The 17,547-nt window shown below is 38.6% G+C and overlaps 1 long non-coding RNA gene across 2 annotated transcripts in view; it reads right to left on the reverse strand.

Annotated features, from left to right (window-relative positions):
• Positions 1-436: 436 nt before the first annotated feature.
• Positions 437-17,547, reverse strand: part of LOC110477026 (uncharacterized) — a 44,090-nt gene continuing 26,979 nt past the window's right edge. The window contains exons 2-4 of one of the 2 annotated variants that reach the window (XR_004148891.3): positions 8,764-8,882; positions 2,264-2,466; positions 437-1,754 (exon numbers count right to left, since the gene is read on the reverse strand). This is a non-coding gene — a long non-coding RNA (uncharacterized LOC110477026). The remainder of the gene's footprint in view (positions 1,755-2,263; positions 2,467-8,763; positions 8,883-17,547) is intronic. The other variant, XR_004148893.3, reaches the window with a different exon arrangement.

Consider the following 17,547-nt stretch of genomic DNA (forward strand, 5'->3'; position numbering starts at 1 on the left):
AGGGTAGATGAAGTGCCATGACTTGAAGTGTGAGAGATGATGGCCCATCAAGGAGTAGGAATGACTGAAACCTGCTGTCAGCCTTCTCATATAAAAAGTCAGGGATTGCAAGCATAAATCCTTCAAGGAGAGAAAATATGGTGCCATAGAAATGACACGACACATAAAAAACTAACTGAAGTAGTTCCAAAAGGTTTCCAAGAGTGATGTCCCCAACAGGAATCACAATACTAATGAAGACAACGTATATAATTTTGTAGCTGGTGCAGTGTAGCCCTGGTGCCCAGTACACAGTATATTGCCATGCTAGCAGCAGTATTGAGCTTGCAAGGCCTCAGGACAGCAGCTCCCCAAGTTTCCTTTGTCTAAGCTTCTCTTGAGCTGCTTGCAATTTCCCAGCTTAACTGTAACAGAAATTTTTCGAATGACCATGTGGTTATGCTTAATTTGCTTTATTTTTGCTTATCTTTGTATGGTACAATAGTTTTATGCAGATATTCTCTGTAAAACACATGGTATGATAGCACCTTGGAAAGTGGGTCCATAGGAGATGGTCTAGAGAAGTTCATGGGATGGTAAGGGATGGGTCAGACTCACACAGGAGCCTTTGCACTATCCACAACTCACCAAAGGTCAGCTGGAGAAATGCAGACTGACAGCTGAGCAGCACCTTTGTACCTGCAGAGGTACAAAGAAAACAGAGAACAAGCATGCAGCTTATGTGAAATAGCCCATGAATTCTAGGAATTCTAGGAAATTCAGCTGCACCATGAACTACTCAGTAAAGAGCAAGCAAGGTGCATGACACGTTAGCAAACACAGAAGTATTACCCAAGAGGATCTCAAGGTGAGACAGGAGAAATCAAAAAGATCATATTCTTCATGGCTAAAGGTTTGAGCTGCATGATCCACTCTTATTTCTGAGGAAGTAACAGATTTCAGGAGAAGTAACAGATACTAAGAAGCATGAATATCACAGGTCTATTGTATTGTATTTTTTCTTTTAAAGTACTTATTTTTTTCAATGATGACTTCAGTGGGATAATAAACACTATTTAATTAGACAGTAAAATTTCCATTTGGGTTTAAATTAAATTCTTGGTATTACACATAATGTGCTTCTTCTTTTGCCCTTAATAAAAATGTGAGGTTAATGATATGTAGGTATGATTTTGCTTACAGAGGCCATTCTGTGCTAGGATTTTGCATAATTAGTATGTGTTATTCAAAATAATAATAATTTCCTTCCTTCACCCATCCAGATTTAAAATCAAAACTGCTCAACCATGTGATTTGTTTTTCCTGGTAGAATTTTTTAAAGGTCATTGCTATCCTAGCAGTAGTTTAAATGCTTACACTCTTCTGGTTCCTACTTGGTCAAAACGGAGATAATCTGTTGTTGTATACAATCTTTTTGTGTGACTTAAACAGTAATAAAGGGAGGAGAATATTTTCTAAATGTTGCTTTCTATGTGAGAGAAATCAATATTTTTCTAATTATCAGTGCAACATCTTACAGAAATTTGAGAAATGACTAACCAGTAAATCTGCTGTCACGTTGCAATTCACACTGCTGGCTTTCTTTCCCACTCCACCGAATTCCAACACTCTCAGTGTCAAAGAAGTCACAGGAGTGCACAAAGGATTGTGCTGCTGCTGTGGAAGCAGCAGCTCGATGCTTCAGCTCCAGCTTAACTTCCTGTTGTACTGGTTTTGCTCCAGAAGGTGATCAATTGCATTTGAATTCAAGTGCCCTGGGAAAATTAAATTTTAGGATCTGTAATTTATTATTCAAGTCATTGTGTCTTTCTGAATCTGAAAATGAGTACTTTGCATGCTACCTTGACGTTGAGCAGTGTGAGGTTCTGATCTAAGGCAAATTTTGGTGAGTCCTGTTCATTTAATATTTATCAATAGATTTTCTGTATCACAGTGGAGACTTTTCTGCCACTGACATAGGCTGAGCATTAAGTGCATTCAGCTCTTCTGCAACAATTTTTCAGTGTTTGGTGTATGAAAATAAATGTATCTCAGGGACGAAAAAAATAATTTTATAGTTTTGACTCTACACTGAACAGAGGAACATATATAATATAGAGACATTCATACACCATCTGTTTCTTTTTCCTTTTTAACTGTAAATGCAATTTAAATGTCACATTCTTCACTCTTAGTGTTATTACAGTAGTCTCCTTCATGGAAACAGACAACCTAAACAAGAAAATGTCGTATTTCAAAGACATTGAGGGGAAAGAATACCCACCTTGTTACAGGAGGTTCTCCTTGAAGACAACTCTTATTAAACTTTTGACTTGGAACATCTGTCTCGGTTCTTCGGAATGACTTGTGCTGCACTTGTTTAACCGTGTTATGATAAACTGAGACATAGGAGTAACTTCCTATTCTAAAGTCAGTAGGTCAAGCTGGCCATCTGTAAAATAAACATTTCCATGGGATGGCTGGAAGCTGTGAGAAAAAAGGTTGAAAATTAAACCTGAACTAAACTGGCAAGACCTCTGCTCACAGTGTATTGCTGATATGGAGAGTTATTGTAAATGCAGGTGAACCCAATGGGAAGAAATGACCATGTCTGACTCAATTCAGAGGGCTGAATGATTTCTTTATTATAACTATGCTAAAATACATTAATATGCTATATAAAAGGAGGATACTCAAACTACAAACTACTTTCTCTAACAACTTGTGACCCTCTCTGAGAGCCCAGCCCCAGGTGGGTTGGATTGGCCATCAGGCTCAAACAATCCTCACCAGAATCCAACCAAGCACTCACTGCAGGTAAACAATTCTCCAAACACATTCCACATGGGAAAAACAAGGAGCAAAAATAGAAATTGTTTTCTCTTTCATTTCTCTCTGTGCACCTCTATGAAAAACCCTCACAGGGAGAGAAATGTGCTTGCCACAAAGAGTCCTGCCTTGCATGTCTCTGGTATGCTAGGAAGAGAGAGACAACTTTTAAGGGAGCACAATTCTGTAAGATAATACTCACAAGAAGAGTTTAGAATGATGATTAATGTTAGATTTATATTAAAAATTTTGCCTCTGTTCTTCTTGAAGGAATGAGTCCTGGTATACTGCGATGCTCTGAACTGCTGCAGTCTCTTGTGTGTCTTCAGAAGTGACCAAACAAAAACTGACTAAAACTGAAATCAGCATATCAACCTTTACAAAATATTAACACAATTTTTAGGCTGAGATGAAAAATGAAGGAAGAGGACATTAAGAAATAAAATATATGTGGAAAGAATCAAATGAGAGAAGTGCAATGTATTCCTGAGGTGCTGGTAAGAGCAGAAGCAAGATGTTTTATTTTTATGACTTTTTAGGGGTATTACCTTGAGAAATTCTAACTCTATTTCACTTTATATAGTTCCAATTACATTGGCTCACCACACTGAGTAACAATGGGGACTTCTGCTGCCTGGTCTCATTAATATTGAGTTGCCCCTGGGGCTTTCCCAGACCATTTGTCACTTACAAACTAAGCATGTTCCAGAATGAAGCTACCCTATTTGCATTTAAAAAAACCTCAAACAAACCAAAAACCAGCTCGAAACCTACCCCAAACAATCTCAAAAACCAGCCAGTTATCCTGTGCATGAGCAACATGTTGGAGAGGTTTTCAGAGTTTATGGCTGAAGAATGTACATATGGGAAGCAAATTTTATCCATATCAAGAAGCACACCTGGACAAGATGCTAACTGAAGCAAGCAGCTGCCAGGACACAGCATGTGTGACTTTATGCTGCCCTTCAAGGGCTTTCTTCCAGAGGCCACAGAAGAATCAGTTGTCTTTTTTTCAATTAACTACATACCTGACATAAGGGTTGCAGCAAGATTGATTATCTCATTTCTGCTAAGTCCTCTGAAAATCCTTAAATACACAAGAAGCATCTCTCAATCATTAAACTCCACCAGGTAAGTTGTGAACTCCTGCATATCTATAATTTGGAGACGTGCTTAAAGTGCCTAGTGCAAAACAGAAGTGGAGATGTACAGATAGCAGAGCACTCTCCAGAGATGTGTTGTTATTTCTTTTCAGAGTGAAAGCCATTCCTACCTGCCCAAACCCCAAGACACAGATGTAAGCAAAAGAAGATACTTTAGCACCAATTTGTAAAATACATTCCCTAAAAAAATCTCCAGTGCCATGGGAGCTTTGCAACTACATTTTAACTAAATATTTTTTCTTGAAGCTAAATATATTCCAGTCTCCTGTGATGAAAAACAGAGGCAGACCAGGCAAGGTTTCTGCATGCAGATGCATTTAAATTCTGGGAAAACTTTACTGAGGCACTAAAAAATAATGAGGAGTTCTCATCAATTTAATAGGCATGTCTGTATCAAAGCAATTAATAATAATAGAGTCCTAAATTATGTAAATGCTCTGCATATTTAATTTTAGGGCTTAAAACCTGCATATTTTAACTCCAAAATATTTCTAAACCTAGACATTTAGGTTTGGAAAAGAACTTGTTGAGAATTTCAAGATCACAGGAAACAATGGAAGATTTACTGTCAACAAATACAGAGCTGACTAATTTCCCAGAAAATATTTCTCATCCTTTCATTGTCTCCAACAGAATGTGTCTCAGAAGAATGAGAATTTTGTTTTGGTGAAGCATGTGGAGCAGACAGTACAGGAAGAATTGATAAGTGCACCTGGCATACACAGATATAATGGTATAATATACCATATATGGTATATTATAATGGTATAATATACCATATATAGTATATTATAATGGTACATGGTATAATTTCTTTTCTTACTCCAGGTTTGAAGTTCATTGAGAGCTGCTGAAAATTTTGCCCTGGTCCCAGGGGAATAGACTTGACTGCCCAGTTATCTGGGGGTCCAGAGAGTTCTGTCAGTTTGTGTTCTGCACAAAAAGTCCACAGCTTTGCTGTGCAGCACGATGGGGCAAAGACAGGCAGGAAAAGTTAATGACAGCACAGCCTGTGTGACTGCTTCCCCTGCAATTACCACCCCTGCTCCTCGTGACAGTGAACTGATAGTTCATTGCCCCAGTCCAGCCCCTCTCCTCTTAAAACATCCTTGGGTGCTGCACATCTGGCCAGGTTAGCTATGGGCCTCTGTACCTCTTTTGAAGAGGGAACTTTGCTTAATTTTATGCTTTACCAAAGCCAAATTGCTTTTGAGGTGATCCACGCGACTCAGCAACTATCACTAGTTTTCTAAATCTCATAAGCAACAAGCAAACAAGCCATAATGCTGCACCCAGAGGCACTGGCAGCCTCAAAAGATGATTAGCACCTTCTCCTCCACTCCACATCACCATCCCTGAGACCCCAGACACAGGTCAGAGCTGTGGGGAAGTCACCAGATGGCTTCTGATGCACTGGGATGAGCTAAACAGGTATCCCACTTCAGCTTTTGTGATTTATACACTGCAGCACTGGAATTATTTCATTCCTTCACCCTGTTTTTTTCTCAGCTACTATTGAGGCCATGGTAATGATTTTTTTTTTTTCTTTTTTTTTTTTTTTTCCTCCAGAGTCAAACAGATGAAAGTGGACAAGAGGAAAAAGGTAGTCAGCCAGAGAAACAGACTGAGGCTGTGTTTAGTGGGTGGAATCAGAAATAGGGAGACTTAAGCCTATCAATATATTTTTAGAGACTTGTGTAATAATAGCAGTTGAGAGCTTTTATAGCCACACAAATCTGTGAAACAACCACTTCAGTGATATTTCAGGAGGGAACTGGGTAAAAACTTTTTAGAGAGGTTTTGGGGAGTTCTGTCACAGCTGATCTATTAGATACTGCTTTTAAGTATTGCAACAACAGCTCTGTGCCCAAGGTGGAAGCAGGAGGTCCATAAGGGAAACCTAAGCTGAAATAGAAAATTCAGCAATTCTTCTGAGGCAGCCAAAAGCTCCTCCCCAAAAGGACACTCTTGATAGTAATGAAGGATAAGGAAAATAGACTTGGCAAAAAACAGAGCTGGGTGATGAAAGAGGCCCAAACTATAAGAAAAATATTATCTGAAACAGAACAAAGTTCCTTTTTAAGAGTGACAAACTTATGCTTATAGTGAAAAAAAAAATCACAACCTTAAAACCAGAACATGATTATTCCAGCCACCAGCATAGAGCTGAGGATTTAAGACCCTAAACAAAACATAATAGCATGTTTTATTTATAAGAAAGCTGTAGTAAGATTGTTCATTATTTTCATTTCTGAGTTGTTATGAGAAAGCTCGGGATTTATTAATACTGCATAAATTTGTAATACACACTGGAATTAAGAAATACTACAAAAACCAGATTACCACCTTTAAAACATGGCATTTACTTGGACAAACCAAGGGTTTCAGCTAATTTGCAAGCATACATAGGCAGATTTTATTTAAAATTTACATCTTTCTCTATTTGCCTTTCTTTTCTTTCATTCTTTCCTATTGTTACAGAAATGGCCAAACCAAAGCATCATATGGACAGGGAGGGTGTGCTTTCTCTCATTCTTGTCTTTACCTCTCTCCTCTCTTGATTGAAGGTACAAGTGGGCTGCCCTTTAGGGTGACTCAGCTTCAACATCACCTGGCATCCAGCTGCCCATTTAGGTTTATACTTGCTTATCCCAGTCCTTCTGCTTCTTAAATTAAAGACTGCTTAGGTCAAAAATAAACTGGCTGACCAGACAATGACCTTTTTCAGATCCCAGTTTAGCTTTTGAATTGCTAATATCCTTCTACACCAAATGTGCCTCTTAAGAGGTGTCAGGGCATTTACTGGTCTTTGTTCCTACATATATTCCCCGACAAGGTGACAGCTGCACAGCAAGTACATCAGTTATCTGTTTACTATTTATGCTCAGCAAGCAAAAATAATCTAGAAATTGCCATGGGTATAATTTTTGACTTATGCCCTCTCCCTGTGCTTCCCTTCTACTTTACCAAGTGTATTTAATAGTTTAACAGTGACACCCAGAGAGAAAAAACAAACAACATGAAAAACAAGAACCCAAAAAACCCTGCTTCTCTGGGCCAGGTGGTCAGACTTGTTTGTGGCTGTGCCCTCCCAGAGTTCCACCTGAATACATTGTGAGGATGACTCCCAGGGGCTTCATTCCCTGTAAAACTCTGTTGAGTTGCTCACAGTACATCCAAAGGCACACCCTTGTCAGAATCTGAGGTTTTGATGATCCCAAGATTGTAGAAAGTCTCTGTCTGTCAGCCCCCCTGCCAAAGCAGAAGCCATAATTGGTCTGTGCTGGTTTCCAGGTTGTTTATTCTGTTTATCTCTCACATGTTCTGCTGCCCTGCCCAGCTCTGTCCTGCAGGGCAGCGTGTGGGGCTCTGCCCTCAGTGGGATGTGACAAACATTAAATACCAGAAACTCCCTGGGCTGCATTTACAATAACGTGCCAATATCTGTCACCTACGTTGGACAGTGTGTCCCCAGCCTGAACCAACAGAAAAATGCCAACACCACAGTGAGACATGGAGGGCATGAAGAAGGAGAAAAAGGACAAGGCACACCCAATTTCCTCCATCTTGTCCCCTTTGGACCCCTCATCTAGAATCCTAAAATTTTACTTTTGCACCCGTGCCACACGTAATTTTTACTTATATCAAACACTCTGAGCTTGTAATTCATCCTGTAAGACTGAAAACTCTTTTCCATGGACAGAGATCACAGACAGTGTCTCTGGGGGCTCTGTCCAGGGGGGTTCCTGACCCCTGCCAGGGTCCCAGACCTGCCAGAGCAGCCAGAGGGATGCTCTGGATTCCCACACTCACCCACCATAACTCTTACAGGAGCTCCAAACCCAAAGAAAACCACCTGGAACCCAAAGCATTTGGAACAGTGAATAAAACAAAAACATGAAAATGTATAGCAGATGAGAGAAAGGAAGAGATTTTGGAGCCTGAGGAAGTAACAAAGACATTTCCTCTGCTTTTATCTTGAACTTGAAACAGCATAATCAGGAGTAACAACTTTGTAGGCAGGATGACTTGGAAGAAAGCAAGAACCAGTTAATTCTTTTTTAGCTTTCCTACAAATTATTTTATCCTGTCATAATTTTAGGTATCCCAAATTTCAGATATTACAAATGTTGGTAAATATCTTGTCACAAACTAAAAATTGCTGTTCCCTGGGAAAGCACATGTAAGTTTTTAAGCAAGGTCTTATGATTTAAAAACTCCCAAATATAAACCTTGCTCAGACTGGAATTTATTTTTGGGTTGTAATGTTTCATGAATTCTGTTCCCACAGATGTTGTTACAATTTAAATATCCACCCTAAATTCAGTTTTCTACATTTATGCCAAATATTTGATAGCACTTCTTTGACTTACATAATTTTCTAGATTGTGAAAAGTGAACAGGCTGTTACTTCTAATATTTTTTAAAAAATGCTTTACATACTTCCTGTTTTATGGCAATTGCCAAGCTGTGTTTGGAAAGAATTTGTTCATTGACATTGAATAGCTGTCAATGTGTGAGAGCAAATGATAGCAAATGCAAGAAAAAAAATTACTAATCTACCCTTTCTGATAGCAAGAAAAGTCAGAGGCTTCTGAATACTGGTAACTGATACAGACAATATGAACAACCAAAGAATTCCTATTTCAATCTTGATGAAAAATCAAAGCACTTGGCTGAAAGGGAAGATAAGTAGAGTTTTTAAGAGATAACTGAGATAGCTTTAGATTTTAGTTGCTCTTCCAGAGAACAAAGTCACAGCTCTGGAGATAAAAAGGCTCAGTGTACTTACAGAATAATGGTGTCCTCATGTGGTATTCCCAAGGATATCCAAGATCTACTCTGAAGATGACCTGGCCAAGAAAGACAATCCAGGATCTCCATTTCCTTCATGCTTTCCAAAAGAATACACTAAAAGAATAAAAATATTCCTAATATTAGTAATACTTGTGCCAAGGTCATAATCATAAAAATAATTTTTTTAACAGGAAAAAAGAAGGTTGCAGAGAAGCAAGTACAGGCTCCACACAGAAACCAGTACAGGAATATAGCAGCTGGAATTTAACAGCAGAATATTCCTCTTGAAACCCCCAGCTTTGTAAACCTTGCCTGGTGCTTACTTGCTGTCCTGAGTGGCTTAGCTGCACCTGGGGACTGCAGAACCCACTTTGACACAGTTTTAAATTAATCCCCCAGGGTACAGGAGAAAAATTTCCCCCACGCTTTTAACAAAGGGAACCAGAATGTTAGACACTGCTATCTTTATGCATTACAATTATCCAAGAACATTTTTTCTCTGTCCTTTAGATGGAGGAACCAATCTTTTCATATTTTACATTCTGTCCTTGTTTCTCTTCAAGTTCTTGACACATTCTTTCTATGCATTCCTGTACAGATACTAGTACAGCTGAGCAGGCTATTTTTTTCAGGGGAAGAAGGAGGAAAATAAATCTAATTTTGCATCAAGTAAAACAGAGCGAATTACGTTCTCCTGAAAAAGAGAATACAATCTGGATCTCATGTTGATTGCAAAGCTACCCCTTATCCAGAAAGCTGATTTGGTGCTTCTTCTGAGTGTTTGTAAGCTGGAAACAGAATCAAAATAAGTTTAAAAGGCTGCCAAGCCTTTGCTCACACTTTTCAGGAGGAGATGGAGCTGAAAGCAACAGCAGGATACATTGATGTTGGCCTCTTGAAGGAATTTTCTCTCCACAAAAAAAAAATAAAAATCAAAAACAGTCCTGTGAGATGAAAAGACAAGAAAAATATTGAAAAAATAAAACAAAAGGCTTTGGCAAATAAATATAAAATAAACTGTAAAACACAAATAGAAATGGTGGACTCCTAAATACTGAAAAGTGTGAATACTGTGAAAAAATAATTTAGAAAGTAATGTAGTTCCATGGTTAGCAATTTTTTTACTTACCTGCATCTACTGCTGGTCCTCCTTTTCCAAATTTTTATTAATTCACCGAAGTTGTATATATTTGCAGAGGAAAAAAACCCTTGCTATTATTATCCCTAGAGAAACTACAGAGAGAATTTTAGTCTGTGTACATATAGAGACAGGAGACTGTGGAAAGAAGTAAATGGGGAAAAACCATTTATTTGTTGTCTCCCATAAAGAAGACAATTGATTTAAACATAAGGAAGTATAAAAAATTCAGTAGTTAAGATCTTGCCTTGGAGGATTGACAGAATTTGATCCCAAAGCTACTAAATACTTCTAGCTTGGTAACAGTAATTATGTAATTAACAGTGAACTACTCTGTTGATCTTCTCTATCATTTAAGTCTACCAGAGGGATAATGCCAAGAACCTTTCCTTCAGCTTGTTCTTGATATGGTTTGGAACAATTAGATTAAAAATAAACAGAATGTTTTTCCAAAAGCCTATCCTCGTTGATTTTCCATGGGAATGTCCTGGGTCCTATAAGCCAGGTGTTGCTGCAGTGTATTAGAAGTGAAAGGCAGCAATTCAGGATGTGTATAAGTGATATTATGTATGCTACAGTGCCTCACTGGGTTTGTGCAAAAGAGCTGCTTCCCAAAGCTTTAATTGGCACTCAGCTTCTTTTACAGCCACAGCCTGCACCATGCAGTCAGTTAAAGTGTCGCTGTGAGTATCATAAAGCACATCTTTACAGGAAATGGGAACATGCTTTTGATAACTGGCATGAACACTTGGCCATATTAGATTTAAAAGTCATTAGTTTCGCATCTGTGAGATGCTGAGTGCTTGTTCACCTCCATGCACAGCCACCAGGAGCGTGGGCTGAACTGCCTGGAGGCTCCTGCTCCTTGAGGGTGCCTGGTGCTGTGTGGCTTTGGCTGGACTTTTTCTTGTTAGCCACAGACTGAACTGATTTTCTCCTCCAAGAGAGACTGTATTCTAGGAGGATGCCAATGAGCCAAGAGACCTGCTTCAGCAGCTGGGAAAAGACAGAAATGGAGGGAACAGAGAAAAGCTAGGGAGGTTTGTGGTGGTGCCTTCTGTCATCAGAGAAGAAGAAGAGAAGATCTCTGTTCTTGGACCCCTGGCCTCAGGGGAGGAAGAAAATGGGGGGGGACTGTGGTTCCAAAAACTGAAAAACTGAACTATTATTTTTTCCCATCTTGGCAGGGCATCCTTGAAAGGAAAAATCCTAAAAGCAGTCTGTCCATCCATGCATTGGTGGTGAGAGCACTGTGCATGGAAAGGAGAAGGGTCACCATGGAGAACTTTTTCTCCAGGAGGTGCCATGTGTGACATGGAAGCTCAGGATGTGGAGCTGTGTTTTCTTGGGGGGTCTGTGGCACAGGAGAGACTCCTGTCTCCCTCGATGGACTGAGTATTGATTATCTGAAGGGTGGGAATCTTATTGGGGGTCCAAGTTGTGTCTCACTGTGGTTTGTTGGCATTGGGGAGCGGGGGGGAGGAGGAAGGTTTTCACTTTGAGTTTTGTGTGTGCTTTTCTTTCTTTTCTTTTTCTTTTATAGTAGTATAGTAGTAGTAATTTAATAAAGTTTTTTTCCTTTGTTATTAAGCTTGGGCCTGCTCTGCTCTGTTTTTGATCTCATTTCACAGCATTCAATTGAGAGGTTGCATTTTCATGGGGTGCTGGCAGTGTGCCAGTGTCAAACCATGACAATGGCAGAGGGACATTGCCACCCCAGCCCAGCCCCAGCCACATGCACAACCCCAACACCAGTTAGCCAGAGGTTTCTGAGCAGTGTGTTCCCCCTGTCACGTTTCAGGATATCTCACAATAACCCCAGTGTGAGTGAGAAAGTGCAGTTCATTTGCAGACCTAGAGATGCAGGAGGAGTAGCAAATAATGCAACCTGCAGCAATCAGAAAACACTTTTTCAGTAAATTCAAAGTATTCCTTAGCAGCATGCTGAGTGCTGAATATTTTTTACAAAAGCAAGGGGGAAGTGCAGGGAATGGGATGGCAAACTTGGGTATGTATAGATTAAAAGGTTGCTGCCTCCCAGAGATGGGATTTCATGACTTGCAGACAGAGGGGGATTAACTACAATAGTTTTTGGTTCCTTGAGAATTATTGCTTTCTAATTCTTTCTTCTAAGGAACCTGGAATTCAATTCTTTACTATAATTATGAAGTAATAACATGTTTTTTATTTGTAATTCATACATATGTGCATATGTATATATAGATATACATATATCAAAGAAAGGTAGTTTTGGGTTTTGTTATGGTTTTGCCTTGTTGGGTTTTATTTTTTTCTCTTTTTATTCTTTTTTTAAGGCTGAGAAAAGTGATGGGAAAAAGAAGGGAAATAAATGTGCTTCCACAGCAAAAGCTGTGTTCATTGCTGCTATTAAAATTCAGGTCCATTGCCATGGAGAAATCAGTTGATCAAAGTGAAAAGTTTGCTTTTATTTTTTTTAAGTGAAAATATACAGAACTCTATCCATTAACAAACTATTATATGTTGTAAATTTTCATTTTCCTGTTTATTCTTTACACTGGACCTTTCTCTCCTTTTGCACTTACCAGTTCCAAGAGCAATCACTACAGTCTCACTTGATAAGCAAGATAGTAAGATTGTTCTCTAAAAGAAGTTATCCTTAAATACGGAGATTTCTAAAAGAAATATCCTTAAATATCCTTAATATCCATAAATCAGTGATATGACCACTTATCACTGTTGATGCTGTGCTTAAACAGTCTAGAAGTATAGAGATCTATGAACAAAGTGTGAAGATTCACAAGAAAATGTTACTGAGTTTTAATGTTAATTAGCCCACCTTTGCAAACCACAAGCACGTACAAAAAACAATGTGAGAGTGCACACGGTGCAACAAAACAGTGCCAGCAGGTTGGTACTGCATATCAATCTTCAGCTACATTTCTGCCCCTTAACTTCATTTACTGCAGCCTTTTTATTGATGATTGAGGTGAAGGAATACAAGTTATGAAGGAGTACAGCAAATCTTTATAGTCCTTTCTTCAAAGGGTGGATTTTACAGACCCCTCAAGACAGTTGCAAGCACAAATAATGTTTCTTAATACATTAAGGCCTGTGTAATGGATTACCACAGTTTTGACCAATTTACCTTTTCACAAAGCAATAACACATGGCCCTACAATGCACAGCACCTGCTAGCTATAATGTTAAGCAAGTTCCTCAAAATGTGTTCTGCCACCCAGCTCTGATGTAAAATCCACAGGTTTTTTCTCATCTCTGCAGTACTATTTTCACAGGGATTTTCAGAAGTATTTGCGTATGGCGAACTGCATAGGACTGTGGCAAAAGAATGGTAATTTCTGCATCCAGACTATCCAGCACACGTACCTAATAAATATCATAAACAGATACACCAGGGCTGCAAGCTTCTCCGTGATTCATACAAATGGATTTGCTAACTCAACCTGACAACTCAGCTGATTAGACAAATAAAGTGTCTTGGATAACACCAGTGTCGATAATTACGTTTTCCAAATGGGACAGCTACGTTTCAAGCTGAAAATGAATGTACAATTGCTGTTAGAGATCACGAAAAAGCTTGTACAAGGGCTAACAAGAAAAAGCAGATATTTTATGAAAGATTGGTTCTCTTCTAGTCCTTGTTTATACCAGAGGTTTCTAGGGGATGCATAACTTAATCGAGAGATATGTCAATGTACAAGCTGCTGGGCATATAGCAGGCAACACAGGCTAGCTAAGAGAGACACTAAATCTGCAAATGAATTGTCCTTTCTCCATCCCTCTGACCCCATTAAATTCCTCCTGCCCCTGGGAAGCACAATGTGCCCAAGAGATGGACAAGGATGAAGGCCAAGGCTGGAGACACTCACTGCAGCAGCCCTGCCCTGCATCGAGGGATGGGGACGTGTATGGGCAGGGCAGCAAAGGGGCAGGAAAACTCATGGACCTTAGAAACTCCTAGAAAAATAAAATGTAGAGAAAAATGGTAGGAATGTCGGCCTCAGATTCAGTCAGAGAGAAATGGAAAGTTTCTAACCAGGCAGAAGCCTGAGAAACTGTTGAGAAGAATGTAAATAAGGTTCTTTGTCTCTCTTGTTGTTCATATATAGTTAAATATATAGTTAGGTTTTGCTACTGTACGTCATTCATTGCACACTAATGGTATGAGACATTTTCACTTCAGAACCAACAGAGTTGGTCTGCATGAAGCTCTGTATAAAAGAGCAATGTATTTTGAAATAAATCAGAGTTTCACTCTCGCCTTCTGACTCAGAGTCTCTTCATTCCCATCCTGCCTCAAAAGCATCAGTAGGAGCTGCTGGGTTATACAGTGCACTGAGAGAAGATGTGAACACCCAGCCCCCATCAGAGACGCTCTTGGAACTCAGAAGCCAAAATCTGTAATGTTTCTGCTGCCTGTTTGAAATATTGAGCTGCAACCAAAGAGAACTAGAAAGCACTCAAACTGCTCAAGGGAGAATACTAAGATGAAAGAAGATACCATTAAGATAATTTTGCATACAGGAGAGCTGTAGAAGATAGCTCTTCCTCTAAAAGGAAATAGCAATTTTGTGATCTTTAAAATTAATTTAGATACTCTCATTGCTTTTGCAGAAAGCTTTCCAGAGAAAATTGAAATGGAAAAGGATTTTTAGAATTAAGAATAATTTGAGATGATGCGACAATGTTTAAATGATGCTGTAACATTTGAAGAGTGAATTAGTCTCATTACCAGGCTCTTACTTTTTTCACTATTACTGAAGTTTAGGAGCAATTTTGCAAAACTTATCAGATATGTCCATTTATACAATAGTTTCCTATTATTTAAAGAGCTTTCATTGGCAATATAAAGAGTAAACTGCTTGAGAACATGAAAACTAACAATTGCCAGTGGATTTGATATGATTCTAACATTGAAAAAAAATTAATGAGATTATTTCATGAATTCTCAAGTGCTTCCAAAGAGTCTGTTTCAAACCAGCAACTGGCAAAATAATAAAATGTACTGTGCTAGAGATTATTTTTCCCCAAAACCCAAAATATCAAAATTGAGTCTAGACATGTTTTATGTTCTTTTGAACAGCAGAAAACAGCCATCAAAGAGCTGATGGCTGCATACTTGAAACAGAGACTGATTACTTTTCCCAGCCAACAGAATGAACGTAGAACTTGTATTTCCTTTTTATGTGCAATTTCAATATGATGCAAAATGCCAGCTTGTATAAAAGGGATGAATAGGTGCAGTGCTGGGAGGTGGATGCTGTGCTTCTCAGTGCACCAGCAAGGACATATCCTGGCCTAGGGAAACTCTAAATGTGTTACAGCTCCACCTACTGAGGCAATCAGACATGATTGGAAGGGGTATAATTAGCCAGTGTAACGAACTGGAGCAACTGAGGGTCTGTGTAGACCCTGGAACAGATTTGACACAGGTGTCTGATCAGCACTTGTACTCCTGCTCAGGATCAGGTCGTATCAGATACATACTAAAGTCATGGAAGTCAAGCAACTTGCTCTGTTTGAAGCAGCAGCTTGTTTTTGAAACTCCCAGGCATTTTAAAGAGTTCATTTCTGCCTTTTGTAGTGATTGACTAGCACAGAAGTCAAGGTTTGTCACTTCAGAAGGATGCTGTTACTCTGGTGTTTTTGATGAAGCAACAGATACTCTGTTTATTCAAGGACAAGTTCACTTTGAGCTGGAGGAATAGCAGGGAGGTTAAAAAAAACACTTTGAAAAAAATATGTGTAGCTATGCTTTTAGGAAAAAATTAATCTCTTTAATCTCAGGACAGTAAGCATGAGTCAAATATGCAATTTCAATGAATGCTGGTTTTAGATATCTATCTATCTATATCTATCTATCTATCTATCTATCTATCTATCTATCTATCTATCTAATCTATCTAATCTATCTAATCTATCTGTCTGTCTGTCTATGCATTATGGAATCACAGAGTGGCTCAGAGCCAGAAGTTCTGGGTTACTGCAGAACCCTTTAAGACAACAGGAGATCACATAAGTATTTCCTACACCTTGAGACCACATTGACAAGGGAGAAATAAGTGAAAGATGTTGCAGCAAAAGTTCTTAATCAATAACTAGTGGTTTAGCACAAGAAGAAAAGCACAAAGGAATGTGGCAGCATAGCACAACAGGAGTATAAACAGCATAAATGTTTCATGCTACCTGAAAGATTCTTATAGTTAGAATGACTCTCTCTGAGTCTGAAAGTAGGCAGAACAAAATATTGGACCTGAAGCAATGAAGTGTTCAAGAACATGCCAGATATAAAATGTCAGTGATGAGGCATTTATTTAGTTCAGAGGGTTCCCAGAGACCAAACACCCACAGAGCACTGGCAACAGCACAGCTCAAAATATGCAGAACCTGGAATGTCAAAACAAAATGATATTTTTTTAAAAAAAACCTTTGTGGCACATAAACCAAACAAGAAATGACACTGATAATAACTGGAAATTGAACATATGCCTAATGTTTTCATGCTGTAATTAAACAACTTAAGTTATGCTAAAAAGAAAACATTTACATCAGTGGGTAGGGAATGTGGAGTCAGACTCCTTGAAAGGTAGACACAACTGTCAGCATCTTGGTCCTGCATATAGAGTGTTTGCTTGCCACTTGTCTGAGTGAAGGAATTTTCTTAACAAACACAGTCTGAAGTGCAGACTTGGATCCCAAGCCAGCAGGAACATCAGGAGTGGAAGGAACGTAACTTAAAGGATGCCAGTCCTAAAAGAGCCAAGAATGTGTAAAGATGGCAATGTCTATGGATGCGAAAAAACAAGAGTTAAAAATTGGATATTTATAGCATGAGCCACCCCTTTTTCATCTTTGATTCTTATGGAATCAGTGAATGAAGAAAAAGAGATATAAAAGGCTGTAACTCAAACCTCAGGGTTTGGGCTGTTGAACAGAAATGACAGAATTCAGCAGAGACTCTTCTGAATTGACATGTTTTGTGGAGGAGCTGAAGAACGTGGAGAGCAGACTGGATTTAGCTGACATGAACAACAAACGTGACTCTTTGTGACATTTCCACCACTGAGCAATTACAAAAACAATTTATGAATTAAAGGCAATCAAGAATCAGTTGGATTGAAATTTTTGCCTTACAGCTGCCTCTCCCCTCTAAATAAAAGGATTTTGAAATAGCACATATTGCTGGAGGAAAAAAGGAGCAGGTAAAGACCAACTGAACAAAGCTCTAAACTCTTGGGTGAGGAAGGTAATATATGGAGTTGATTAGACCTAATTTCATTCTAATATCTCTTTCTCAATCTGTAACAAATGTAAGAATGTAGCAGCATATTATAAAATCTGAAGAGATTCTGATTTCATAATAAAATTAAGTAAAAAAGGGGACAATCAAATATGATACATAAAAAAAGAGCAATAGATACTTAAAATAGAACTAATCACAGAAAAGTCCATTAAATATGACTGAGAACCAAGATAATAATAATAAAAAGTGATTGAACAAAGAAGGAACATGCAAATGAAATGAATACTATGCTAAAAACCCATACGACTCCAAAAATGATGGGAAAAGTGAATATTGTCATTATTCTACATATTTAGAACAGAAGAATTGGAGTTTATTTTTGGCAGGAATGACTTTTT

Source organism: Lonchura striata, chromosome 1 (genome assembly GCF_050655825.1).
Source record: "Lonchura striata isolate lonStrDom1 chromosome 1, ASM5065582v1, whole genome shotgun sequence".
In the NCBI taxonomy this organism is placed as follows: Eukaryota; Metazoa; Chordata; class Aves; order Passeriformes; family Estrildidae; genus Lonchura; species Lonchura striata.